The sequence below is a fragment of the Cherax quadricarinatus genome, chromosome 66 (assembly GCF_038502225.1).
Source record: "Cherax quadricarinatus isolate ZL_2023a chromosome 66, ASM3850222v1, whole genome shotgun sequence".
Taxonomy (NCBI): Eukaryota; Metazoa; Arthropoda; class Malacostraca; order Decapoda; family Parastacidae; genus Cherax; species Cherax quadricarinatus.
In genome coordinates this window covers 21,469,547-21,485,317 of record NC_091357.1, presented here as the reverse complement: position 1 = coordinate 21,485,317, position 15,771 = coordinate 21,469,547, and the positions used below count along the sequence as shown (strand labels likewise).

At 45.2% G+C, this 15,771-nt stretch overlaps 2 protein-coding genes across 5 annotated transcripts in view; one reads left to right on the top strand and one right to left on the bottom strand.

Moving 5' to 3' along the window:
- LOC138854670 (uncharacterized) overlaps positions 1-9,096 on the bottom strand; it is an 80,384-nt gene extending 71,288 nt beyond the window's left edge. The window contains exon 1 of the mRNA XM_070099216.1: positions 9,025-9,096. The gene's annotated coding sequence lies outside the window, so the exon portion shown is untranslated. The remainder of the gene's footprint in view (positions 1-9,024) is intronic.
- LOC128704007 (COMM domain-containing protein 4) overlaps positions 1-15,771 on the top strand; it is a 175,147-nt gene that overhangs the window by 82,044 nt on the left and 77,332 nt on the right. The window lies entirely within an intron of this gene.

Genomic DNA, 15,771 nt, shown 5'->3' with positions numbered 1-15,771 from the left:
GTTGATCACCGGTAATGTTGCCTCAGTCTGGTACGTTGATCACCGGTAATGTTGCCTCAGTCTGGCACGTTGATCACCGGTAATGTTGCCTCAGTCTGGTACGTTGATCACCGGTAATGTTGCCTCACTCTGGTACGTTGATCACCAGTAATGTTGCCTCACATTGGCACGTTGATCACCGGTAATGTTGCCTCACTCTGGTACGTTGATCACCAGTAATGTTGCCTCACACTGGTACGTTGATCACCAGTAATGTTGCCTCACACTGGTACGTTGATCACCAGTAATGTTGCCTCACACTGGTACGTTGATCACCAGTAATGTTGCCTCACTCTGGTACGTTGATCACCAGTAATGTTGCCTCACACTGGTACGTTGATCACCAGTAATGTTGCCTCACACTGGTACGTTGATCGCCAGTAATGTTGCCTCACACTGGTACGTTGATCACCAGTAATGTTGCCTCACACTGGTACGTTGATCACCAGTAATGTTGCCTCACACTGGCACGTTGATCACCAGTAATGTTGCCTCACACTGGCACGTTGATCACCAGTAATGTTGCCTCACACTGGTACGTTGATCACCAGTAATGTTGCCTCACATTGGCACGTTGATGGCCAAGAATGTTGTCGCGTACATGGCATCTTTTCTGGCACTCTGAGAGCTCTCTTCAACAAGTAGGTTGTGAAAGTGCCGCCACAGAGGCCCGGGATTTAAGGTGATGGTGCTGTTGTCGAGTGAAAGTTCTGTCTGGCCTGCAGATCTATCCATGTTGAACAACGAGATCATTTCTGCACTAGTGTCGACAGTGTCAGTGTTTGCAACAAGTGGGGTATACATCATTGTTGCTATAAGATCAAGTGTTACTGAATCTTGCAACCCTCTGTGCAAGTCTATATTATTAACCTTCTGCAAGTGCTCACCATGCTGATCATTAATGAATAATAACCCACACAGACTGAAACTCAGGAGATTAATTGATCTGTATACTTCGACCCCCTTCCGGGGTCCTCTTCGAAATAATCAGATTAGTTAACCTCCCGAGTTTCTATTATATTGAACACTAACTAGTGTTCATTACATTATAGTTATTAATGAATAAAATGAGAATTTTCGACACAGCAGGATTTTTCAGTATGATGTATGTGGGATGGAGTCGAGAACATTTACAGTGTAGACTCGTGGGTCCCCAACCTGTGGCCCGAGGGTCGTATGTGGCCCTTCTAGGAAATGGCTGCTGCCTTCACGTGAAATTATAAATTCACTTCTATTTAGGTTCCACACTACACAGCGTCAACAGTTACAAAATACTTAAAGCCATTTTACACCAAAATCTTAGCCACCGCCTCTGACAACCACCATTATTACTACTAGTGCGGCATGATGTATGTAAAAGCAACTGGAAACTGTGGCCTGCCTTTAAATTAGGCTTTTCAGATTGGCCCTTTTATTCTAGAAGGTTGAGGACTAGTGTACACTGTGAAAGAGGAGAGTTGTTAGAACTCACGATGTTATGACAGGAGTACAAAGCCATTGGGCCAGCTGACCCAGTGGCTAACGCGTCGGTTTGGAGTTTCATGACTCTGTGATCGCGGGTTCTATCCCCGCCCGTGGTATGGTTTGGGTTGTTATAATCAGAACCAAGCTGTAAACTCGTAAGGGTCACACAGCCGAGTCCTTCACTCGTGATGTAAGGTTTAAACCCAATATTTACACCTCGTCTTCCAGATTCTTTGTAATCTATGTCATTAATTTCTTACCCAGCTATCTAATAAAATCCCTCTGCACTATGCTGGTAGATCGCGATCAACCCGCACGCAACTCGCACATAAGAGACGTTTCGCTCCGACTTGAACCATTAACTTCTGTGGGCTAAAAGTGATCAAGGTCCCAGAACTGAAACGTGTTCTGATAAATATATCCTGGTGTTTGCTCAAGTGTCTTGCTAAATATATATGTGTATTGTTACAGTCAAGGCATTGTGACCTTTTTTTCGCGATCAACCTTTTACCTGCCCGTCTTATAGTATCATCGCTACAACACGGATATCAAATTTCCCATATCATTTCGTATTTTTTTTTAAATTTCACATAATTTGAACAGTAATGAACGAATTGAATTCTTACACATTTTGAGTTACTAAAACGACCGTAATTTATCACAGATGACCAATTAAGAAATGTTAGAACATCTCTCTAATTAATTTTGATATAAAATACAGATTAGTTGATGAGCTAAGTGTGGGACGTTAACCCCTGATAACAATATAATAATAACAAAAGTGTTGATAATTAGCTTTGTTGTTAGTTTATATTTATAACAGGTGACATACAGTGACAGGTCATGTAACAGGTGACATACAGTGGCAGGTCATGTAACAGGTGACATACAGTGACAGGTCATGTAACAGGTGACATACAGTGACAGGTCATGTAACAGGTGACATACAGTGACAGGTCATGTAACAGGTGACATACAGTGACAGGTCATGTAACAGGTGACATACAGTGACAGGTCATGTAACAGGTGACATACAGTGACAGGTCATGTAACAGGTGACATACAGTGACAGGTCATGTAACAGGTGACATACAGTGACAGGTCATGTAACAGGTGACATACAGTGACAGGTCATGTAACAGGTGACATACAGTGACAGGTCATGTAACAGGTGACATACAGTGACAGGTCATGTAACAGGTGACATACAGTGACAGGTCATGTAACAGGTGACATACAGTGACAGGTCATGTAACAGGTGACATACAGTGACAGGTCATGTAACAGGTGACATACAGTGACAGGTCATGTAACAGGTGACATACAGTGACAGGTCATGTAACAGGTGACATACAGTGGCAGGTCATGTAACAGGTGACATACAGTGACAGGTCATGTAATGTAACAGGTGACATACAGTGACAGGTCATGTAACAGGTGACATACAGTGGCAGGTCATGTAACAGGTGACATACAGTGGCAGGTCATGTAACAGGTGACATACAGTGACAGGTCATGTAACAGGTGACATACAGTGGCAGGTCATGTAACAGGTGACATACAGTGACAGGTCATGTAACAGGTGACATACAGTGACAGGTCATGTAACAGGTGACATACAGTGACAGGTCATGTAACAGGTGACATACAGTGGCAGGTCATGTAACAGGTGACATACAGTGGCAGGTCATGTAACAGGTGACATACAGTGACAGGTCATGTAACAGGTGACATACAGTGACAGGTCATGTAACAGGTGACATACAGTGGCAGGTCATGTAACAGGTGACATACAGTGGCAGGTCATGTAACAGGTGACATACAGTGGCAGGTCATGTAACAGGTGACATACAGTGACAGGTCATGTAACAGGTGACATACAGTGGCAGGTCATGTAACAGGTGACATACAGTGACAGGTCATGTAACAGGTGACATACAGTGGCAGGTCATGTAACAGGTGACATACAGTGACAGGTCATGTAACAGGTGACATACAGTGACAGGTCATGTAACAGGTGACATACAGTGGCAGGTCATGTAACAGGTGACATACAGTGACAGGTCATGTAACAGGTGACATACAGTGGCAGGTCATGTAACAGGTGACATACAGTGGCAGGTCATGTAACAGGTGACATACAGTGACAGGTCATGTAACAGGTGACATACAGTGACAGGTCATGTAACAGGTGACATACAGTGACAGGTCATGTAACAGGTGACATACAGTGGCAGGTCATGTAACAGGTGACATACAGTGGCAGGTCATGTAACAGGTGACATACAGTGACAGGTCATGTAACAGGTGACATACAGTGACAGGTCATGTAACAGGTGACATACAGTGGCAGGTCATGTAACAGGTGACATACAGTGGCAGGTCATGTAACAGGTGACATACAGTGGCAGGTCATGTAACAGGTGACATACAGTGACAGGTCATGTAACAGGTGACATACAGTGGCAGGTCATGTAACAGGTGACATACAGTGACAGGTCATGTAACAGGTGACATACAGTGGCAGGTCATGTAACAGGTGACATACAGTGACAGGTCATGTAACAGGTGACATACAGTGACAGGTCATGTAACAGGTGACATACAGTGACAGGTCATGTAACAGGTGACATACAGTGGCAGGTCATGTAACAGGTGACATACAGTGACAGGTCATGTAACAGGTGACATACAGTGACAGGTCATGTAACAGGTGACATACAGTGGCAGGTCATGTAACAGGTGACATACAGTGGCAGGTCATGTAACAGGTGACATACAGTGACAGGTCATGTAACAGGTGACATACAGTGACAGGTCATGTAACAGGTGACATACAGTGGCAGGTCATGTAACAGGTGACATACAGTGGCAGGTCATGTAACAGGTGACATACAGTGACAGGTCATGTAACAGGTGACATACAGTGACAGGTCATGTAACAGGTGACATACAGTGACAGGTCATGTAACAGGTGACATACAGTGGCAGGTCATGTAACAGGTGACATACAGTGGCAGGTCATGTAACAGGTGACATACAGTGGCAGGTCATGTAACAGGTGACATACAGTGGCAGGTCATGTAACAGGTGACATACAGTGGCAGGTCATGTAATAGGTCAGTGGCATACACAGTGGCAGGTCATGTAACAGGTGACATACAGTGGCAGGTCATGTAACAGGTGACATACAGTGGCAGGTCATGTAATAGGTGAAATACAGTGGCAGGTCATGTAATATGTCAGTGGCACACAGTGACAGGTCATGTAACAGGTGACATACAGTGACAGGTCATGTAACAGGTGACATACAGTGACAGGTCATGTAACAGGTGACATACAGTGGCAGGTCATGTAACAGGTGACATACAGTGGCAGGTCATGTAACAGGTGACATACAGTGGCAGGTCATGTAACAGGTGACATACAGTGGCAGGTCATGTAATAGGTCAGTGGCATACACAGTGGCAGGTCATGTAACAGGTGACATACAGTGGCAGGTCATGTAATAGGTGAAATACAGTGGCAGGTCATGTAATATGTCAGTGGCACACAGTGACAGGTCATGTAACAGGTGACATACAGTGACAGGTCATGTAACAGGTGACATACAGTGACAGGTCATGTAACAGGTGACATACAGTGGCAGGTCATGTAACAGGTGACATACAGTGGCAGGTCATGTAACAGGTGACATACAGTGGCAGGTCATGTAACAGGTGACATACAGTGGCAGGTCATGTAATAGGTCAGTGGCATACACAGTGGCAGGTCATGTAACAGGTGACATACAGTGGCAGGTCATGTAATAGGTGACATACAGTGGCAGGTCATGTAATAGGTCAGTGGCACACAGTGACAGGTCATGTAACAGGTGACATACAGTGACAGGTCATGTAACAGGTGACATACAGTGACAGGTCATGTAACAGGTGACATACAGTGACAGGTCATGTAACAGGTGACATACAGTGGCAGGTCATGTAATAGGTCAGTGGCATACACAGTGGCAGGTCATGTAACAGGTGACATACAGTGGCAGGTCATGTAATAGGTGACATACAGTGGCAGGTCATGTAACAGGTCAGTGGCATACACAGTGACAGGTCATGTAACAGGTGACATACAGTGGCAGGTCATGTAATAGGTCAGTGACACACAGTGACAGGTCATGTAACAGGTGACATACAGCGGCAGATCATGTAATAGGTCAGTGGCACACACACTGGCAGGTCATGTAACAGGTCATGTAATAGGTCAGTGACACAGTGACAGGTCATGTAACAGGTGACATACAGTGGCAGGTCATGTAATAGGTCAGTGACACACAGTGACAGGTCATGTAACAGGTGACATACAGTGGCAGGTCATGTAATAGGTCAGTGACACACAGTGACAGGTCATGTAACAGGTGACATACAGTGGCAGGTCATGTAATAGGTCAGTGACACACAGTGACTGGTCATGTAATGGGTGACACACAGTGGCAGGTCATGTAATAGGTCAGTGACACACAGTAGTAGGTCATGTAACAGGTGACATACAGTGGCAGGTCATGTAATAGGTCAGTGGCATACACAGTGGCAGGTCATGTAATAGGTCAGTGGCATACACAGTGGCAGGTCATGTAACAGGTGACATACAGTGGCAGGTCATGTAATAGGTCAGTGGCATACACAGTGACAGGTCATGTAACAGGTGACATACAGTGGCAGGTCATGTAATAGCTCAGTGACACACACTGGCAGGTCATGTAATAGGTGACATACAGTGACAGGTTATGTAATAGGTCAGTGGCATACACAGTGGCAGGTCATGTAACAGGTGACATACAGTGACAGGTCATGTAATAGGTCAGTGACACACAGTGACAGGTCATGTAACAGGTGACATACAGTGGCAGGTCATGTAATAGGTCAGTGACACACAGTGACAGGTCATGTAACAGGTGACATACAGTGGCAGGTCATATAATAGGTCAGTGACACACAGTGACAGGTCATGTAACAGGTGACATACAGTGGCAGGTCATGTAATAGGTCAGTGACACACAGTGACTGGTCATGTAATGGGTGACACACAGTGGCAGGTCATGTAATAGGTCAGTGACACACAGTAGTAGGTCATGTAACAGGTGACATACAGTGGCAGGTCATGTAATAGGTCAGTGGCATACACAGTGGCAGGTCATGTAATAGGTCAGTGGCATACACAGTGGCAGGTCACGTAACAGGTGACATACAGTGGCAGGTCATGTAATAGGTGACATACAGTGGCAGGTCATGTAATAGGTCAGTGGCATACACAGTGACAGGTCATGTAACAGGTGACATACAGTGGCAGGTCATGTAATAGGTCAGTGACACACACTGGCAGGTCATGTAATAGGTGACATACAGTGGCAGGTCATGTAATAGGTGACATACAGTGGCAGGTCATGTAATAGGTCAGTGGCATACACAGTGGCAGGTCATGTAACAGGTGACTTACAGTGGCAGGTCATGTAATAGGTCAGTGACACATACAGTGACAGGTCATGTAACAGGTGACATACAGTGGCAGGTCATGTAATAGGTCAGTGACACACAGTGACAGGTCATGTAACAGGTGACATACAGTGGCAGGTCATGTAATAGGTCAGTGACACATACAGTGACAGGTCATGTAACAGGTGACTTACAGTGGCAGGTCATGTAATAGGTCAGTGACACATACAGTGGCAGGTCATGTAATAGGTGACATACAGTGGCAGGTCATGTAATAGGTCAGTGACACACAGTGACAGGTCATGTAACAGGTGACATACAGTGGCAGGTCATGTAATAGGTCAGTGACACGCACAGTGACAGGCCATGTAATAGGTCAGTGACACACACAGTGACAGGTCATGTAACAGGTGACATACAGTGGTAGGTCATGTAATAGGTCAGTGACACACACAGTGACAGGTCATGTAACAGTGACATACAGTGGCATGTCATGAAATAGGTCAGTGGCACACACAGTGGCATGTCATGTAATAGGTGACATACAGTGGCAGGTCATGTAGGTCAGTGACACACAGTAGCTGGTCACGTAATGGGTGACATACAGTGGCAGGTCATGTAATAGGTCAGTGACAGAGTGACAGGTCATGTAACAGGTGACATACAGTGGCAGGTCATGTAATAGGTCAGTGACACAGAGTGACAGGTCATGTAACAGGTGACATACAGTGGCAGGTCATGTAATAGGTCAGTGACACACAGTGACAGGTCATGTAATAGGTGACATACAGTGGCAGGTCATGTAGTAGGTCAGTGACACACAGTGGTAGGTCATGTAATGAGTGACATACAGTGGCAGGTCTTGTAATAGGTCAGTGACACACAGTGGTAGGTCACGTAATGAGTGACATACAGTGGCAGGTCATGTAATAGGTCAGTGGCATACACAGTGACAGGTCATGTAACAGGTGACATACAGTGGCAGGTCATGTAATAGGTCAGTGACACACAGTGGTAGGTCACGTAATGGGTGACATACAGTGGCAGGCCATGTAATAGGTCAGTGACACACATTGGCAGGTCATGTAATAGGTGACATACAGTGGCAAGTCATGTCATAGGTCAGTGGCATACACAGTGACAGGTCATGTAACAGGTGACATACAGTGGCAGGTTATGTAATAGGTCAGTGACACACAGTGGTAGGTCACGTAATGGGTGACATACAGTGGCAGGTCATGTAATAGGTCAGTGACACACACTGGCAGGTCATGTAACAGGTGACATACAGTGGAAGGTCATGTAATAGGTCAGTGGCACACACAGTGGCAGGTCATGTAATAGGTGACATACAGTGGAAGGTCATGTAATAGGTCAGTGGCACACACAGTGGCAGGTCATGTAATAGGTGACATACAGTGGCAGGCCATGTAATAGGCCAGTGACACACAGTGTCAGGTCAAGTAATGGGTGACACACAGTGACAGGTCAAGTAATGGGTGACACACAGTGTCAGGTCAAGTAATGGGTGACACACAGTGTCAGGTCAAGTAATGGGTGACACACAGTGACAGGTCAAGTAATAAGTGACACAGTAGCAGGTCATGGATAAACTGTGGGGTATAAAATAATCATATTAACCTCAATAGATATTAACATTTGGTCATAAAAAGACAAACTCGCTGTTTAAATGGCTGTGTATATAGTGGGAGGTATGTTAGTGTATGTACACTGAGAGGTATATGTCTCAGTGTATATATACTGGGAGGTGTATGTTAGTTTAAGTACACCGAGAGGTGTATGTCTGTGTATATACACTGGTAGTTTACATTAATCACAGTTTAAGGTATTAAAGTATTCTTGACTGGTAGTGAACAGGTTACAAGCAGGCTTATGACCCTCGTGTAGCCGAGTCTTGAAACCTAATTAACCAACTCATCGTTTGCTGCCCGTACAAAATAGCTTGAATGTTCAAACATTTAACTCCGTATCGTTGCTCTTACAGTGTTTATCTAGAAACAACATTGACACTCACCGTGGCTACTCTTGGAAAAAAAACGAAGTAATGTCGTAGACGAGGAGCGTCAAGAGTAGGCCGCTTCTGGCGTGGGTATGGGGTTCCACATCTCTAGTCGCAGCTTATATACCCTGCCTCTTCTTGCCACATTATCTCGGCTGCCGATTTCTTCATTATTCTCAACATTATCTGCCTTTGTTGGTAATTCTCTGAGGGATACATGGTTACTAGAGACTGGTGTATGCTGTATCAAGCAAGTGTATATATTGTTGTAAAGATGTGGGATTAGTTGGGATTGTTTTTATTGATGTTATTAATGGGTTAGCAGGTGATGGCAAGAATGAGGTAAGCCCCGCCCACCTGCTTCCCTCCCGTAGTGTAGGGGCGTGGCCTCTGGCCCTCAGTGTTGTCCCCTCACCCCCGGTGTGGAGTGTTGCTGTTCCTGGGTGTTTCTGTTCCCGGGTGTTGCTGTTCCTGGGTGTTTCTGTTCCCGGGTGTTACTGTTCCCGGGTGTTGCTGTTCCCAGGTTTTACTCCTCCTGAATGTTGCTCCTCCTGAGTGTTGCTCCTCCTGAGTGTTGCTTCTCCTGAGTGTTGCTCCTCCTGAGTGTTGCTCCTCCTGAGTGTTGCTCCTCCTAAGTGTTGCTCCTGCTGAGTGTTGCTCCTCCTGAGTGTTGCTCCTCCTAAGTGTTGCTCCTGCTAAGTGTTGCTCCTCCTGAGTGTTGCTCCTCCTGAGTGTTGCTCCTGCTGAGTGTTGCTCCTCCTGAGTGTTGCTCCTCCTAAGTGTTGCTCCTCCTAAGTGTTGCTCCTCCTAAGTGTTGCTCCTCCTAAGTGTTGCTCCTCCTAAGTGTTGCTCCTCCTAAGTGTTGTTCCTGCTAAGTGTTGCTCCTCCTAAGTGTTGCTCCTCCTAAGTGTTGCTCCTGCTAAGTGTTGCTCCTGCTGAGTGTTGCTCCTCCTAAGTGTTGCTCCTCCTAAGTGTTGCTCCTCCTAAGTGTTGCTCCTGCTAAGTGTTGCTCCTGCTGAGTGTTGCTCCTCCTAAGTGTTGCTCCTCCTAAGTGTTGCTCCTGCTGAGTGTTGCTCCTCCTAAGTGTTGCTCCTCCTAAGTGTTGCTCCTCCTAAGTGTTGCTCCTCCTAAGTGTTGCTCCTCCTAAGTGTTGCTCCTGCTAAGTGTTGCTCCTCATGAGTGTTGCTCCTCCTAAGTGTTGCTCCTCCTAAGAGTTGCTCCTCCTAAGTGTTGCTCCTCATGAGTGTTGCTCCTCCTAAGTGTTGCTCCTCCTGAGTGTTGCTCCTCCTGAGTGTTGCTCCTCCTAAGTGTTGCTCCTCCTAAGTGTTGCTCCTGCTAAGTGTTGCTCCTGCTGAGTGTTGCTCCTCATGAGTGTTGCTCCTCCTGAGTGTTGCTCCTCCTGAGTGTTGCTCCTCCTAAGTGTTGCTCCTCCTAAGTGTTGCTCCTCCTGAGTGTTGCTCCTCCTGAGTGTTGCTCCTCCTAAGTGTTGCTCCTCCTGAGTGTTGCTCCTCCTAAGTGTTGCTCCTCCTGAGTGTTGCTCCTCATGAGTGTTGCTCCTCCTAAGTGTTGCTCCTCCTGAGTGTTGCTCCTCATGAGTGTTGCTCCTCCTAAGTGTTGCTCCTCCTAAGTGTTGCTCCTCATGAGTGTTGCTCCTCCTGAGTGTTGCTCCTCCTGAGTGTTGCTCCTCCTGAGTGTTGCTCCTCCTGAGTGTTGCTCCTCCTGAGTGTTGCTCCTCCTGAGTGTTGCTTCTCCTAAGTGTTGCTCCTCCTAAGTGTTGCTCCTCCTAAGTGTTGCTCCTCATGAGTGTTGCTCCTCCTAAGTGTTGCTCCTCCTGAGTGTTGCTCCTCCTGAGTGTTGCTCCTCCTAAGTGTTGCTCCTCATGAGTGTTGCTCCTCCTAAGTGTTGCTCCTCCTAAGTGTTGCTTCTCCTGAGTGTTGCTCCTCCTAAGTGTTGCTCCTCCTAAGTGTTGCTCCTCCTGAGTGTTGCTCCTCCTGAGTGTTGCTCCTCCTGAGTGTTGCTCCTCCTGAGTGTTGCTCCTCCTGAGTGTTGCTCCTCCTGAGTGTTGCTCCTCCTGAGTGTTGCTCCTCCTGAGTGTTGCTCCTCCTGAGTGTTGCTCCTCCTGAGTGTTGCTCCTCCTGAGTGTTGCTCCTCCTGAGTGTTGCTCCTCCTGAGTGTTGCTCCTCCTGAGTGTTGCTCCTCCTGAGTGTTGCTCCTCCTGAGTGTTGCTCCTCCTGAGTGTTGCTCCTCCTGAGTGTTGCTCCTCCTGAGTGTTGCTCCTCCTGAGTGTTGCTCCTCCTGAGTGTTGCGCCTCCTGAGTGTTGCTCCTCCTGAGTGTTGCTCCTCCTGAGTGTTGCTCCTCCTGAGTGTTGCTCCTCCTGAGTGTTGCTCCTCCTGAGTGTTGCTCCTCCTGAGTGTTGCTCCTCCTGAGTGTTGCTCCTCCTGAGTGTTGCTCCTCCTGAGTGTTGCTCCTCCTGAGTGTTGCTCCTCCTGAGTGTTGCTCCTCCTGAGTGTTGCTCCTCCTGAGTGTTGCTCCTCCTGAGTGTTGCTCCTCCTGAGTGTTGCTCCTCCTGAGTGTTGCTCCTCCTGAGTGTTGCTCCTCCTGAGTGTTGCTCCTCCTGAGTGTTGCTCCTCCTGAGTGTTGCTCCTCCTGAGTGTTGCTCCTCCTGAGTGTTGCTCCTCCTAAGTTTTGCTCCTCCTGAGTGTTGCTCCTCCTGAGTGTTGCTCCTCCTGAGTGTTGCTCCTCCTGAGTGTTGCTCCTCCTGAGTGTTGCTCCTCCTGAGTGTTGCTCCTCCTGAGTGTTGCTCCTCCTGAGTGTTGCTCCTCCTAAGTTTTGCTCCTCCTGAGTGTTGCTCCTCCTAAGTTTTGCTCCTCCTGAGTGTTGCTCCTCCTGAGTGTTGCTCCTCCTGAGTGTTGCTCCTCCTGAGTGTTGCTCCTCCTGAGTGTTGCTCCTCCTGAGTGTTGCTCCTCCCTGTCTACAACTAACCTACATTCTGCATATATAAATAATACGTACGTAAACACCTCGTTTTTTTTTTAACATATATTTTATATCATGTTCAGAGTAGCGCTTAACGCAAGCGCTTTCAGTTCACTTCTGTTTACTAAGCGTTTAAAATTTCGTTAAATCTCTCTCTCTCTCTCTCTCTCTCTCTCTCTCTCTCTCTCTCTCTCTCTCTCTCTCTCTCTCTCTCTCTCTCTCTCTCTCTCTCTCTCTCTCGTTTCTGAAATTAAATCTCCTTTCAAATAGTGTTCGTTATTAATGGTGTGTTTGTGTTGCACGCTGATACTTCGTTCACGTAAGAAGGGATATGATGGGGACATACAAAATACTCCAAGACATACACTGGGCGAGCCAGGAGATGTATGCAGAAACTGGTGATTCTGCAAATATGTTAACTCAAAAACTGTATATCAGAGATAACTATACGAGGCCAGTAATAATTGTAGCAGTGATATACAACCCTCCACCGAACAACAGGAGGCCGAGCACGGAGTAAGAAGATAAGGCAACTTATATGTGAAAACTCAGAGAGCATACGGAATGTAGTGTGTATACCTGTGTATGAGCAGTGTGTATACCTCTGAACAGTGTGTATACTTCTGTTTGAGCAGTGTATATACCTCTGAACAATGTGTATACCTCTGTATAAGCAGTGTGTATACCTGTTTATGAGCAGTGTGTATACCTCTGAACAATGTGTATAACTCTGTATGAGCAGTGTGTATACCTGTTTGAGCAATGTGTATACATATGTATGAGCAGTGTGTATACCTGAGCAGCGTGTATACTTCTGTATGAGCAGTGTGTATACCTGTCTGAGCAGGGTGTATACCTGCCTGAGCAGTGTGTATACCTCTGAGCAGCGTGTATACCTCTGTATGAGCAGTGTGTATACCTCTGTATGAGCAGTGTGTATACCTCTGTATGAGCAGGGTGTATAACTGTCTGAGTAGCGTGTATACCTCTGTATGAGCAGTGTGTATACCTCTATGAGCAGTGTGTATACCTCTGTATGAGCAGTGTGTATACCTCTGTATGAGCAGTGTGTATAATTTCTGAGTAGCGTGTATACCTCTGTATGAGCAGTGTGTATACCTCTGTATGAGCAGTGTGTATAACTGTCTGAGTAGCGTGTATACCTCTGTATGAGTAGCGTGTATACCTCTGTATGAGCAGTGTATATACCTCTATGAGCAGTGTATATACCTCTGTATGAGCAGTGTGTATAACTGAGTAGCGTGTATACCTCTTTATGAGTAGCGTGTATACCTCTGTATGAGCAGTGTATATAACTGCCTGAGTAGCGTATATACCTCTGTATGAGTAGCGTGTATACCTCCGTATGAGTAGCGTGTATACCTCTGTATGAGTAGCGTGTATACCTCTATGAGTAGCGTGTTTACCTCTGTATGAGTAGCGTGTATACCTCTGTATGAGTAGCGTGTATACCTCTGTATGAGCAGTGTATATACCTCTGTATGAGCAGTGTATATACCTCTGTATGAGCAGTGTGTATAACTGAGTAGCGTGTATACCTCTGTATGAGTAGCGTGTATACCTCTGTATGAGCAGTGTATATACCTCAGTATGAGCAGTGTATATACCTCTGTATGAGCAGTGTGTATAGCTGTCTGAATAGCGTGTATACTTCTGTATGAGTAGCGTGTATACCTCTGTATGAGCAGTGTATATACCTCTGTATGAGCAGTGTATATACCTCTGTATGAGCAGTGTATATACCTCTGTATGAGCAGTGTATATACCTCTGTATGAGCAGTGTATATACCTCTGTATGAGCAGTGTATATACCTCTATATGAGCAGTGTATATACCTCTGTATGAGCAGTGTGTATACCTCTGTATGAGCAGTGTGTATACCTCTATATGAGCAGTGTATATACCTCTGTATGAGCAGTGTATATACCTCTATATGAGCAGTGTATATACCTCTGTATGAGCAGTGTATATACCTCTGTATGAGCAGTGTGTATACCTCTATATGAGCAGTGTATATACCTCTGTATGAGCAGTGTATATACCTCTGTATGAGCAGTGTATATACCTCTGTATGAGCAGTGTGTATACCTCTATATGAGCAGTGTATATACCTCTGTATGAGCAGTGTATATACCTCTGTATGAGCAGTGTGTATACCTCTATATGAGCAGTGTATATACCTCTGTATGAGCAGTGTATATACCTCTGTATGAGCAGTGTATATACCTCTGTATGAGCAGTGTGTATACCTCTATATGAGCAGTGTATATACCTCTGTATGAGCAGTGTATATACCTCTGTATGAGCAGTGTGTATACCTCTATATGAGCAGTGTATATACCTCTGTATGAGCAGTGTATATACCTCTGTATGAGCAGTGTATATACCTCTATATGAGCAGTGTATATACCTCTATATGAGCAGTGTATATACCTCTGTATGAGCAGTGTATATACCTCTGTATGAGCAGTGTGTATACCTCTATATGAGCAGTGTATATACCTCTGTATGAGCAGTGTATATACCTCTGTATGAGCAGTGTATATACCTCTGTATGAGCAGTGTGTATACCTCTATATGAGCAGTGTATATACCTCTGTATGAGCAGTGTATATACCTCTGTATGAGCAGTGTGTATACCTCTATATGAGCAGTGTATATACCTCTGTATGAGCAGTGTATATACCTCTGTATGAGCAGTGTATATACCTCTGTATGAGCAGTGTATATACCTCTGTATGAGCAGTGTATATACCTCTATATGAGCAGTGTATATACCTCTGTATGAGTAGTGTATATACCTCTGTATGAGCAGTGTATATACCTCTATATGAGCAGTGTATATACCTCTATATGAGCAGTGTATATACCTCTATATGAGCAGTGTATATACCTCTATATGAGCAGTGTATATACCTCTGTATGAGCAGTGTATATACCTCTGTATGAGCAGTGTATATACCTCTATATGAGCAGTGTATATACCTCTATATGAGCAGTGTATATACCTCTGTATGAGCAGTGTGTATACCTCTATATGAGCAGTGTATATACCTCTGTATGAGCAGTGTATATACCTCTGTATGAGCAGTGTATATACCTCTATATGAGCAGTGTATATACCTCTGTATGAGCAGTGTATATACCTCTGTATGAGCAGTGTATATACCTCTATATGAGCAGTGTATATACCTCTGTATGAGCAGTGTATATACCTCTGTATGAGCAGTGTATATACCTCTATATGAGCAGTGTATATACCTCTGTATGAGCAGTGTATATACCTCTGTATGAGCAGTGTATATACCTCTATATGAGCAGTGTATATACCTCTGTATGAGCAGTGTATATACCTCTGTATGAGCAGTGTATATACCTCTATATGAGCAGTGTATATACCTCTATATGAGCAGTGTATATACCTCTGTATGAGCAGTGTGTATAAATTAGAGGAGTCTCCTCCTGATAGTGAAATGTGGGTGACAACTACCGTAGATTTTTGTGTTTTTTCTGTATCAGTTTAAATTTGCTAATACATGTAACAACTGTCAAACGCAATGATTTCACGAGGTTTAGTCCCGATTTTTCGCACATATATTGCGACGATGGATGTACGCGCTTAAACGACAAAATAATTCTTTGGTTTATAAGCTAGGCTAATAAGAAGGAAGAGGCTACCGTAGTGTGGTGTTCCTACACACGAAGGTGTCTCAATATTCCATGGTGTAATGTGTCATTTGCTGGTTCGGTTATTTTGTTCCTAG